This window comes from Ptiloglossa arizonensis, chromosome 8 (assembly GCF_051014685.1).
Source record: "Ptiloglossa arizonensis isolate GNS036 chromosome 8, iyPtiAriz1_principal, whole genome shotgun sequence".
Classification (NCBI taxonomy): Eukaryota; Metazoa; Arthropoda; class Insecta; order Hymenoptera; family Colletidae; genus Ptiloglossa; species Ptiloglossa arizonensis.
In genome coordinates this window covers 10,781,357-10,795,424 of record NC_135055.1, presented here as the reverse complement: position 1 = coordinate 10,795,424, position 14,068 = coordinate 10,781,357, and the positions used below count along the sequence as shown (strand labels likewise).

Genomic DNA, 14,068 nt, shown 5'->3' with positions numbered 1-14,068 from the left:
ATATTTGTGTAATTTATCAATTTTGGGTTCAAATATTTACTGAGTTTTTAGCAATAATCTAGCGTTCATTTTAGAGTTTTAGATTAGAGCATGTAACAAATCGTTGAAAGTAATTATTGTCGAATATTAACAAAGATTAACAATATTACAATATTCTTCTAATATTTAATTTTAACTATTAGAATTTGATTTTAAAGTGTTTCTTCTAATATTTTAAAGACGTGAACCAATTATTAGAGTTTGTCTTACATAGAAGCGGTTCGACATCGCTATTTTTAGTAACCGGCGAATCATAATTTAAGAGGAACGATCGTACAGTTTTAATCTTGATAATTTCATATACGTCCAAGTTTAATGACCTACTTGAGAAGTTAAGATAGATTTTTTATCAAAGTTTTATGTACAAAAAACAATAAAGTGTTTTGGATTATTAACATTGTCAATTTTGCCCCATTGATGTTCAGCAAAACGTAATTTATTTGATGATTAACGTCTATGTTTACCATTGTATTACAGTTAGTAATTAATGATCATGATTGTTGAACGAATAACAAACATTATTATTGAATAACACAAATAGTCAGAGTTAATGTAATTGTGAACAATAATTAACTCATTAATGATTACTCATAAAACTATTAGACTTTCGGTTATCATTGAATCGATAAGTTTTAATAAAGAGACTAAGAAAAGGTTGTGAAAGTAGAAGTAATCTTCCTTCGAATGATTACAAATTACCGGTACATGATTCTACAAAATAAACACATTATAATTTAATATAGTTTGTATCGATGGTAATTATCACAATAGTATTTTTATCAACGAATTCCCATCCATTTTTATTTCTCACGGGCATGCACTAACGCATCAAGATGCAAATGCAGTCAAAATTTGCATCGGATACTGTAAGACGATCATCGAACATTGAATCCGTTTGAAAATACCAAATTTGGAAAAGCCTCGAATTATAGTAGAAGCAGATATCGAAGGCATTTCATTTATCTAACGTTTTGCAAATATTTAAAATTTCATTTTCGAATCAGAAAAATCTGTGAAGAGGAACGTGGAAATATTCGACGTCTGCCAAAACAATGCACCCGCCCTCATTCTTAGCTGGAAAACGCTCGGGGGTTAATAAATGTTTTGCACGTTGACTTGACCCGATCTCAAAAGGTAGTTGGGATAAAAATAGCAGAGTGCCGTCTATCGTAAGGGTACACAGACTGTGGAAGAAGTTACTGTTCGCCGTTGATCGATGCAGTTATTAGTGGACGACGACACAGCAGCCGTTTTCTTCGAGAGAAAGCCAACATTGGAATTTCCAAACACGAGCCATGTTTGCCAACGATTTTCGGTTAATGCACGTCAGCTAATTCCCGATTTGCTATTAAACGTGCAGCTCTTTTCTCAAATGTTGAATGTCGATTTCTCAATATATTTGTTAATAACGTTTCGATGTTACATTTTGATACGTGATAATGCTTAACGAGCAACTTGAAATCAATTCGAAAGGTAAGAGGTACTCTTTCTTCGATACACAGGATGTATCATTTAAGTTGACACGATGAAATATCTCGTGAACAATTAATTGAAAAGAAAAAGTGGAACACATCTTTCATGATTTTTAGAGGGGGTTCAAATGACATTATTGGTTCTTTTATTTAATAAAACGGAGCCGTTTTCAAGATCATTTCAAGGTCGAATTATTTTCTTTTTATATTTTTTATTTATTTTAGAATCCTATTCTACGTAAAAGTACGCGTAACTTTTGTTCGAAACATTTTTTTGCAAGTTAATAATTATCGAAACGCTTATATTTTAAACAATTTACCGTTTATTATTTCACGTGAGTAAGTAAACTATGGTATATTAATGTATTTTAATATACGAAAGGAAAGCAACAGTTTGATAACGGAGATAGTTAAAATTTTATTCGAACGAAAGATGAATCGAGTTCGTGTACAACGATTTATTTACCATGTTTATTCGATTGGATAGTTAAATTTTGATTTCTTCGTTGCAAAATATTTCGTTCGATATTACAAATTCTAATTTCGATTCAATGAACAACGCATAAGGAGTTGTTTATTTTTCATTCGTTATTCGTAACTTTTATCCACATAAAAATGTTATCCATTTCTGCTTAGGGGAACAGCAAATTGGCACGAGAGTTAAAATATGTGGTATAGATTGAAACAATACAAGGACAAACGAAGTATAATTCTGTGCATCGTTCGTTGACAATTTTTCGATAGAAAAGACAATATTAGAAGCAATCGTCAAAGGAGTGAAAAGTCAAAGACGATCGCTGGTTCCCGGGTCTTTAACAAGAAGAGCAAGAAGGGATTATAAGATAGCTATATTCTGAAATTTAGGCACACCGTTCATCGCTTGGCATTTCGCCACTCTCACGACTGTGTTGCTTGCTTTGCCTTACTTGCTTCCCACTTTTCCCGGCTCGTCTTTGTCTGTAAAGCACTCCAAGACTACGGAGCATTTGAAACGGCTCTGTTTCACGGTAAAAAACCCGTAATCGGAGGTTAAACTGCCTCAATCTACGCTTACCTTCGTTCCAAGAACACAGAATATTCGTCGATGGAAACTCGAAACGCTTGTAATGTAATTCGAAGCATTTAACACTAGAAAGATCGACTCGCCAGCTGTTACGTTAAAGGTTTGCGGGGGAGAAATTCCTCGAGCTTGCTTATATCATTCACAAATATCCTTGGAAAACGATTGTTTGGAAACAACCATTTTTTGAGCTTGTTTCGGCAAAGAAAGAATATATAGACGAAAGGATATACCAATTCTTTTCGAATATTTTACTTTATCAACACTTTATATAATCACAAAGTGTCGATGAAGTATGTTAATGTTATCGTTTTCCTGGAATATGAATCGAACGTTTCTTAAAAAATACTCGTTTTCAAAACGATTTATTGTAATTTGATCAGAACTTGATGCATCTTGTTGCCACTAGCAACTTTCTCTTCTACTTGGGTTATCTTTAATTAAATTTCCTTTTAGCACCATTCCTTTTATACTTCATATATCATTCATAATATGATTTTATAATTCGGTAAAGCTCGAGCATCTGTCGTCGATTTGCTTTTCAATTAATTTATCGAATACCTCTCGTAAAAAGATTCTTCGTCCATTCGGTTTTTCAAAAGATTCCAATGAGCTGTTACAGATAAAGAATACGCATTCGTAGCAACAATATGTACCAATGTATCAAATATTCGAAGAGGTCATCTTTGATTTGCATTTGTGACTGTTTTTTATACAAATAGCCGTTTTCTTATAAATTTCTGTTCTAATTGAATCGAAACAGATTATTAAACATCAACGTTAAAGACACAAGCAACGTAATAATATTTTGAAAATATTTTACGCGGAAGACGCGTATAAGTATTTAAGATTTTCTTATTGTTGAACACAAGCTCCTTCGTCTTTTCAGAGTTAGAGAAAGAAATTCTTTGTCGATATCGACGTTTATTTAGAGTCGTTAAATTGCCACGGAACACGAATGAGATATACTTGGAAAATATTTGTTTATTATAAATCAGGGTATGTCGATACAAGACGCAGCGAAGTCTGAACTTTTCATCTTTGTCGTTTTTATCCTCCTCGCTATGACTCCTCGTCTTTGTCCTCTTAACTATCGTCGTCTACCTCTTGACTTTCGACCTCGTACTACATTTTCTCACGTCACTTGTTCCTTGATACTATCTACTGACTTTTCCTTGCTATCTCCGTAGGTGTACGATCGTTAAAGGAATGGAACTTTCAGAAGGCTTCCTTTACTGCACCGACGTTTCTTAATTTTAATTTAAAAAATAGTACGCGTCAACGATGCAGGTCGAGCACACGTCGAGAGGAAAAATGTTGCACAGTAATGTATCGACGATAAGTTGTACGAGTGTAATATTAATACATAGCATATTGTGCACACTGTTGAAATAATGAAATTTTTCAAAGTAGTCCAAGTGCGAGTTATTCGTTTAAAATACGATAACAGGTTACAATTACAACCTAAATTAATTCCACGATTAATTCCTACATTGTAAAATTTGAGATATTTTCGATTACGTACAAATTACGCGAATATTCTCCTGGTACGTTTCTTTTATTTGGTATTTTTATTTAATTAGTATCATTTGTTCGGTAAATTTCTCAACTTTCGAGTGTGTCCATTGTACTTTAAGAACTTTCTATCCTATTAATTCCGAGACTCGGTAACCAGTTCAAGTACATTTTGTTTACGTTAAACTCCTTGAAACAGTTGAACGTTTTTCACTGAAAAATTCGCACGAAACTGAGTAAACGATTAATACAGAAAATAAAAATTTCGTACTCCGCGAAACATTAAAGATCCACGAACATACAAGAATTTGAAGTTACACGGGTGCATCGAATTTATACTCGAATGGAATTGCATCGTAAATTATACCTGTTACGAAGAACGATAGAATTATGGAATACGGAACATTGTTGCCGAACGTGGTTGCTATTATTTCGTCGCTCGTCCAATTTCGACTGTTTCGACCGAACAAAATTTAGTTGCCTTCGCAGAAAACTCACTTTGCTCGTGCTCGATGCTGCTCGTAAATACAAGTCGTAACGCAGCAGGTAGTCAGTGTGGCCAGTTGAATTTATCGTGAATTTTCGAGCTTGTGTATCGTAAATTATCGTCCACCGCGGACACAATCGTTCTTGCGGACGAAATCACCGCAATTTCCGGTGGATCCGCGTCCAGATTCGTCTGCGATCGTATTAGAGTTCTAATTAACAATTAATCACGGCCTAATTGCCGTTGCGGCCTTTATTAAATTCCTATTTTCCAATCGATCGATTCGATTGAATGTTCTGCCACGTAATTCAATAATACGATAAATGCTGTCACCACCATCAATTTGTCCAGAAATTTTTGCGTTTAGACATTTTCCGAAATTCCATTCGTCTGGTCTCCGACACGTTGTCATGTGCAATCAGTTTCACCCGTATCGACAACGCGTGACTTACAGCAATCGAAACACGACTTCAATTTACGATGAAAATTTTCACGCGAAACGAGGTGTCGATTGAATTTTTCTTAACCGTTTGTAGACAGCTGTAATCGTACAACGCGTAGAATGCGTTTAGATCTACGCCGAGTCGAGAACATTAGCGATAAACGAACAAAAATATAGCGATATTATTTTATTGCACGTTTTCGATACTTTACGTTCCCTCGTTTAACTTCTTTTCGATTAATAATTTCACATCGTTACGTGACCGAGGAATTAAATAAATTAACTTATAGAGAAGCTTTTTCTACAAAGGGTATCGTTTTATTTGAACATATCAGAAATAGAATCCGTAGACCTAAGAACAAAGAATGTAAAGGTAAACTGAATTACGAAATAAATTCAATTTTCTCTCAAAGAGTTTTAAATGCATTGAATAAATGGCAAGAGTTGTAGAAGGTGAACTTTAGAAACGAAGTACACTTTTGTCCGATACGAACGCGATACTGAACTTTCTCGGAAAATAATTGAACGTTCCTTTTCAATAAACGAGAGTAAGTAATATTCCCAAGGTCGAGGATCGAACACGCGAAACTTACACACGCACGCTTCTTAATTACGGTAACACAGGAGATGTAATTGTATCTTCTCGGTAAACCACTTATCAAGTCGCAAAAAGTCTCTGCACGAAAGTAACAAATTTGATTTTCATCAACTGTAAAATGTACCTACAAGTGATTAGGTGATTCTATCTTAATACAATCTTTGTAATAAATCGTACAATTGAAGAAAAGACGATTCTCATTGAATGTTCATTTGAACTCGTTAGAGTCTGTTGTGCTATTGCATAGGGTGTGTTTTTCACTTGTATTAGGTTTTGCGTGTAGTTGACTAATTTCTAGGACACCTTTATGGTATATTAAAGCGATATACAAATTCGTACACTATGATTCGTTGTAAGTGCTCGTATACTTTTACGAAGTTATTGAATAATGATATTTAGGCTTATTTTTCGTACGAAAGAGAATAAGAACAATCGAACAGAATTAGGCGGCTGCAATGATTTATTCGAATACATTGCGTGCCACATCGCCGTGAATTTCCTAGCCACGCTACGGTATCATTTACAGAACCCGGATTAGTTACAATAGACTTCACGTGCGATAAGAATCGTCCCACTGGAGATACCATTCTTGGTCTGACCTTTGCTAATTCTAATATTGCTACCCTTTGGAACGGTTACGAGGAAATCGTTACTTTGCCTCGGCAAAGATAATGTCTATTTCGCTCGAATGTCCTCGATTTGATGATTTATCAATATTCAATTTGCCGACTATTCCTGTTCCTCGATGTATTTAGGTTTGCTAGACGTTTCCATTCTACCTTTATCGGGTCATTGTAAAACAAAAAGATATTATCATTTTCAACTGATCAAAATCTTTGTCTGTGTACCGATACGTTAGCATAACAGTAACTGTTCTTAGATTGTTATCAACGACGATAGTTTAATACATTAGGTGGAGAGGTGTAATTAAAAATAAAATTACCCGATTAATTGTGCGATCGTCGTTGAAATTTCTTGTTTAAGTTTTCAGTTGTGGATAGTATCTTCTATTCGGTTATTTGTATTTATCAATACAAAGTCTATTTTCGAAGTTATGAACAAACGAGTTTGACCGATTCGTAGTTTATTTGCACGTTTAATAACAAACGAAAAGTAGTATTATTTAGCAGTGATGCGGGTTTGCAAACGATCCGATCAATTGGCTATCGAGGTACTCAATGATCTTCACGGTTATTTCAAATGTTGTTTAATTTTGTCTGATCAGTTCTTCGGATTATTCGAATTTTTATAGAGAATTTTCTACACCGCATTCTCCAGCTCTGGCCACAGTTTATAATCAAGTAGATTCAAATCTGGCCTCTCCAGCTGAAATAAACTCTGCGATATTGTTCCGTAGCTACTCCTGAGTTGTGTTTGTTTTGTAAGCTGGGGCGAGGTCTTGTTGGAAAACCCATCCTTGCCTCTGGTAGAGAGTCATATTCAGGGCTTGTATTATTCCTTTCAGCACATCTTTTTGGTAGACTTTGGCCCCGATTTTAACGCCTGTCTTGCATAAATGAAGGCGTGTCGTACCTTGATGGGCCACACCCCACAAAACAGTCACAGGCTTTCTGGTGGCTCAGATTTGTATCCACTTACGAACGATTATAAACTATTGTCAGAATTGGAGAATACTGCGTGCAAGATTTCTTACAAGAAAACATTAATACTGTATACACAATATACATAAAGTACAATCAAGAAACGTTACATAGCGAAATACTGAAGAAATATGAACGAAGGACATTAGAACATTGGAATTAAATTGATAATTTCTCGTAGAGAAGAATCGTATTGGATTGATCTACACAATACGTCGGATTAAAATCTCGATTACGATCGTATCGGATGGTATAAAATGGAAAAAGAAACATTGAAAAGGATTGTTTCGATTACGGTGAATAGGGCAACATCGTGACAACAATGATGCGAAAAGAACAAATTAGTTATAAGTACAAAATGCGATGTTATTTGTTTCAATTAGATTAAGAGGCAAAGTTTGCAGTGGAAACTTTTAGATTGCACTATCGTACGGAGTCGTCGAGAACGATACATGTGTACAATCCGGGATAATCTTAAATAATGGGATAATCTGAAGGATCTCTTCCGTGAGTCGATAACTCTGTTCGATTGGATCAGACTAATATTTGCTGACTCTGTCGATCGATATCTGCCGCGGAGCTTTTACAGCCAAACCACTGATACTACACTATTATCGAGTTCGGTACTTATCATTTGTTTTACGGTTGAACGAAACGGATTTTACCGATAAATATCGATAATGAAATTGAAGGATTTCTTCTCAGCATCGAATAAAATTATTCAAATCTCTCCACAAACATCGCACTGAATGGTTGAAAAGTTTCAACACGAGCAACCGAGACCTCTACACTTTATCTCGAAAACATGTGAAAACATGTCGCGCCACGATTCTTCGGTGATTTCTTACATCGATTCATCGAGTAGCGTCACGGGGGAAACGGATAACCGGAAAGAAAACGCTTTCGGCGACTTCTTGTTGGTTGGTTTCCATCTGAAGGAGACATAGCTCAAGGCTGCGCTTAAGATGGTGAAAAATCTTTCAAGGACCTTCGAATCTGGGCCATGACGTACCCACTTTTTGCACTCGCAATACGTTTTGGCATTCGTTTCAGCGCGAAAACACAAGAGCGTGATCTCGGGCTACGAAAACACGTTCCACTTAAGAGTTCAGGGTGCACGAGCACGATCCTTTAACAAATTTCCTTAATGTTCTATAGAGCACTTGGAATCTTTTTTTCTTTCGTTGAGATTTTTACACTCTCAATTGTAAAGACGATGATTTTAAATGTAACGTCATTTTATAAGGAACATTCTCAGTCTTTGAGATGCCAGAAACTTTGTTTCGGAAACGTACAGGTAGGTATTGAACTATCTAAGCCTTGGTAAAAAGTTCTCGATCGAACGAATTAAGATGGCTGTAGTAAAATTTATATATTTAATACATAATATTTATATATTAAAAAAACTCTCAGCGAAAGTAGCGAAACGTACGAGGTGATTTTACCTCGACGAAATATCAACGTTAATACCTCTGTCGATTTACGAAATATTCAATGAATAAGTGAAATAGTGTTTGGAAAGTGGTATTTTATCGTTCAATATTGTGAAATAAAATTTTCAAATTCTTTCGTTAAGTATGTTTTAAGCGAAATATCAATATTTTAATATTTTGTTATGCTGCTATATCAATAATTAAATATTTCGCGATAATGTTGTATCAATGTTTTGATATTTTGCGACACTATTCTACTAGTATTTTAATATCGTATGAATTCCATACTTCGGTATGAAATTTCGCTCCACGATGAATCATACTGTATTTTTTATATAAATACAAATATATATTACTGCGATATCGTTTCGCTGCAATATTAACTCTTTCGTTTTAGTTCTTTCGTCAAAAATTTGATTTTAAATTCATCCGAAACTATTTCTTTTTGCTAGCACGTGTTGTTCTTGTTTGAGTACTTCTTAATCTTAGTCTCTTCACTTTGTTAGTATTACCGAGGTATGGCTTCCTTCTCGGTACGATACCATGAAAATTTTTTCTTCAGTACTTTTCAACGTACTTCATTAGAAGCATCTTTATCACGTATATTGTTACACGTTGTAAAATGATTTACGAGCACCAATATGGGGATTCTTTTTCATAATATTTCATATATCAAAGTCTTTTATTTTCAAGCGAATTTTAAAACATTTTCACGTACTGCAAGTTGAACATTATTTCCTTCGGCGTGGTTTTCGAGCATTACACGAATAGTTTTGTGAACTGATTCTGCGTGCAAAACAATTTAAAAGATAAACATATATGGAAAATTCATATTAGACAGATTGATGTATCGACAAAATTTACGATAGTATTCGTTTGAAAATTGAGAGATTGTATTTGTTTAACCCGAATACAATTTACCCGGAGAAAAGTATACAAAGATTTGGGGAGGAAGATCTGATACTAAAGTACTCAAGAAATGGAACAATGGAAGCCAGTGTGCACGATGTTTGGTGTAAAATAAGGGAACCGTTTCGGCATTATCAATGTTGATTTTCAGTACACTTTTATATTGTTCATACGTAGCGACAGATTCAAGTTTGGGGACGAATGTGTTACGAAGTACTTCTGAAAGATTGTTTCCAGAAGTACTTCCAGAATGGTATAAGCGACTTTTTCCTCCAGTTTGCGTATTCTTACCAAGGCTTTCTGCAAAGTTGCATACGAGAGTTTGCATTTATATCCTCTTGGCGACGATGTTCAGAGCTTTTAGCCAGAGGCACTTCTTGGTACGTCACCGATATAGGTCTGAGAGAAGTGTTTCTGTTCGGGGGCGGTTTGCGGGAATCGAAAAAAACGCGGAAACCAAGGTGAAGAACGAGACCGTTAATAGACAAAGCGAGGATTTCCTAGAAGAAATTTCGAAGGAGACTGCGCACGAAAAGAAAAGAGTAAAGCGAAAGATTTACGAAGATTGAAATTTTAACGAAGTCTCGCATCACGTCGCGACATAGAATGTTCGTAGCATAGTTGTGTACGCGTGTAACACGAGAACAATGTTATCGATAGATTTTATTACAGATTTTATTACATCGATGCGAAACGATGATGATGATAGTGATATACGATGCTAACGTTGGTCATGTGAATATAGTGACATTGAGATTCGGAATTTTTAAACGAAATACATTGCTCGAAACGTGCAGGAATACCGACAGGTCTTTTACAATTCGAAAGAGCAATTTGTTCAAGATCGTATGGTGTTTGTTCTAATTTCGTATACACAGATAATATACATTGGAGAATCAGAGAGAATGCTTCTGGATGAAATTCAGATTCAACGACCAGCATTTTTCGGAAAGGTTATTTCATTCTTGATCACAATTTCTTCTAACAGAAATAAATGACTAACAGTATCGCTATCACGGAAACGTAATTTGTGAGCGAGAAGACGGATTTCTTTTACGTCGCGAACATCGCTCAAAGGCATGCTTTATAGTTGCTTGCAGTAGATGACTGATTAGATACAGCGTTCCTATGAAATGATATTTTCCAGATAATGCACAGGTGTGTCCTAGTAATTACGGTTCAACCGTAAAGCAATTCCATGTGGAACGATAAATCGAGATTGTAAAATGAAATGTCTTCGTACGAGGTTCTGTTTTCGATCAAATCGACTTTGAATAGTTTTTTGATAGACGTGCACTTAATTATCTACTATCGTATGTATTTCTATACGTTGTTTCTACAAACAGTATTAACATCGTTCGTAATGTTGATTCCTCATCGATCTTTGTACACTTCTATTTACCTCTATTGGATCAGTGTGGATTGGTAAATGAAAATAAGACGTACTTTAATTTTTCAGATTCACTTTCTTTATGCAGAAATTGTTCAAAATGATGCCCATGGTGTTGCACAGAGAGCTGCATTCTCCGAATTCGATTATTATGCACGTTTTTCAACGTATTTGTCGTCTGTCGAACGCAAAAAAAAATCTTTACCTTTAACTTCTATTAACTCCGGAATAAACTTTTTGTCTCTTGTTCAGCATTTAAAAATGCCAACAATCGGTAAAGTACGCTTGGATCTTGTCTATGGGTATTTTAGGGCCGATGCAGATGTGTGATTTTTGCGATCGTACGTGTCTTCGTTGTTTTCAACATGAAAAATAGGGAAAAACGTACGTTAGTGCAGTGAGAAGTCGCACGTCTGCATCGAACCTTATGGACAATAAGAGATATCGAATGCATCTAAAAGTTCGTGACACTCAAATGGTTAATAAAATCCCATAAAAACGGAAACATATCCGCGTAATCTCGGTTATTGTATCTTACTATTATAGCAGGTTCGTAAAAACTGATAGTTGAAATCGAAAGGTAGTAAAATGACAAAACAACGGAACGTGACATTTTATCGCGAGCATGCGAAGTCGTGTCAATACAATTGCATAAAAACGGAAAAGTAAATAGGGGTTTGTATTGAGATCCGTTCAACCACGGCATAGTAAAGTTCACGCGTATCAGGAAAATATTCAATGTCGATTTTTTCGGAAACAACCTGCTGCAAAAAATTTTATTTTATATTCTCGATTGAATTTTTCACGTAGCATCGTCCTCTTCCAGTTGTATCATAATTACTGAGACACGCTGTATACACACATCGTGTATAATATAAACACAAATTATACAACAGATTCTTAGAAAATATTTATGTTGATATTAAATGTGCTGTTCTTTAAATTTCTATTCGTATGCAAAAGTTGAATTTTTTGGGATTTACATATCAATTCGATCGTTTTTGTTTCGATTTATTTATCATTTTTAGCTCTCAAACGACAATCCGTATCGTATTGAAATTTATTAAGAGTTTTTTAATTTATTGTACCGTAATTGAATAATTTACGTAAATTTAGCGAGTAACATTTATTAAACGTATATTAATTCTCTCATTTAAATTTATACGAAGTATTTAAATTACTTACACGATAATAAAGTCCAACAATTTATCCTCTATATGTAATACGTCCGGTATCACATTTTGGGATTAAATTGTCAATTAGTATCGCATAATTCTTGATAATGAATATTAACTCGTTATTAAAGAGACCGCGGATTATCTACATTATTTTCGGTATTTTATACCATTTATGCATGCAAAAGCCTTGAAATTTATAATTGCTACGAGTTTATAGTAAATATTCGGCATCGAACAATTTAACAAAGCTCATAACCAGTGCGGGTAAAGTTTTAATAGGGTGAAACGTAAATTTCTACCGCATTTCTTCTTTACCTTATTGTTCTTGTCTACCCTACCCACTATGTAAATCGTGGAATTCATACACATGTTTTAACGAATGTTGTTTATTGAAATAACCTTTTCTCACTGCACATGCTCAAACTCTTTTTTATTTTAATACATATCTTGTTAGATCATTTTTAAAGTATGGTAAAATCAATTACGTTTAATTAAATGATAAGTTTGTGACTTATTAAAATTAATAAATCGAAATAATGCTGAATTTAGTAGATACTTGAAATAAAATTTAATTTTCCGTTTCCTAAGTACGCAAAATATAAAGAATTCCTATTAAAAAAAAAAAGGATTAGAAAATGATTAATTGTGAATAATCGACAAAGAACGATAAAAATATAGTTATTTATAGAAAATACGTTATAAGAGGAAAAGTCCTTATAAAAGAAGTGAAAAAGTTAAAATTCTTGACCTCGAATGAGGATAAAAAATATAGTGGGTGAAACGTGCAACATAAAAAGAACGACAATGAACAACGCAATTATTTTCCCAAGCAGTTACCACATATTTGAAAAATTGCTTTCAATTTCTACTCGTGTCTCTTTTATACATAAATTTCTATTCTGATACAATACTTGTCCTCGTACACCGTTTATGGTACATTTCAAACGGTACGAGAAAAATAAATTCCCACAATTGTCGAACTTCGATGATAAATTCGATAATAGAAAGAGAAGTTCGTGTCATCCACATATTTTTACATTAAAAATGTTCTTTCCTTCTCTCCTAGGGATTCACTTCGGACAACGTCCTCTACTTCGGGCAATACCGATCTAAAGTTTTCTGTTTCCGTAATAAACGATCCTTCTCTTGATTAATTCGAATAATCAAGATTCTACCGTAATTACGTATCGCAAGTTGGCAAAGATAAATGACAGGGACGAACGAACTCGTACGACTTCGAATTTCATGAATATGCGATAAAAGTGGATAAGGAGCCTGGAGATTTAGTTCTAGGTAGAATTTTTCAGGGCAAGTAGCGTTTTGCCAGAGATTTTATTCCCGCCGGAAGAATTGCTGAGAGCATTGATACCGAGTTCTAACTGTCAAGAGAGCGAGGTGCAGCGAAGTCAAGCTGCAGTATAACTTGTTGGAGGTACAATGACTGTATGCCTCTCAGCGTCAGCACGAGCATGAATGCCTGCCGAGGGATACCTTTCCAGCTTTTAGAAGCGACAACTCGTGACAAACATCTTTATATCTTCGAACGGCTTTAGAATCTTCGCGCGACTTTTTAGGAGCTTTCTATCTGCATAATAAGCTTTGATATATAAATTCTGTCGGGTCAACTTCTGGATACATTACTGTACAACTTTCTTGGCCTTTGTTTTCGCGAAATTGTATTTCACAATCTGCTTCGTGTTCTGAATGCGTGTTAGATGCAATTGATAAACGACACCGAGTGCAACCGGAAACGAGAAGTTTGGACGTTATAGGAATCGAACACGTGATACCTTTTGTACAGTGAATCATTATACGCTTCAATCGAAAAATTGTTCCTTTTCCTTCAGAAGATACTCCAGCCTGGAGAATTATTTCACGTTCTTCAGGCGAGATTCTCAAGTACCAATCGTATCTACCTTTTTAATTTTGCTAACAAATACACTT

At 34.8% G+C, this 14,068-nt stretch overlaps 2 protein-coding genes across 3 annotated transcripts in view; one reads left to right on the top strand and one right to left on the bottom strand.

The window, feature by feature from the left end:
* LOC143149887 (1-phosphatidylinositol 4,5-bisphosphate phosphodiesterase epsilon-1) overlaps positions 1-14,068 on the top strand; it is a 577,853-nt gene that overhangs the window by 268,437 nt on the left and 295,348 nt on the right. The gene's annotated exons all lie outside the window — the stretch shown is intronic.
* The window catches only part of Alpha-catr (alpha-catenin related), a 115,830-nt gene that overhangs the window by 37,521 nt on the left and 64,241 nt on the right, over positions 1-14,068 (bottom strand). The window lies entirely within an intron of this gene.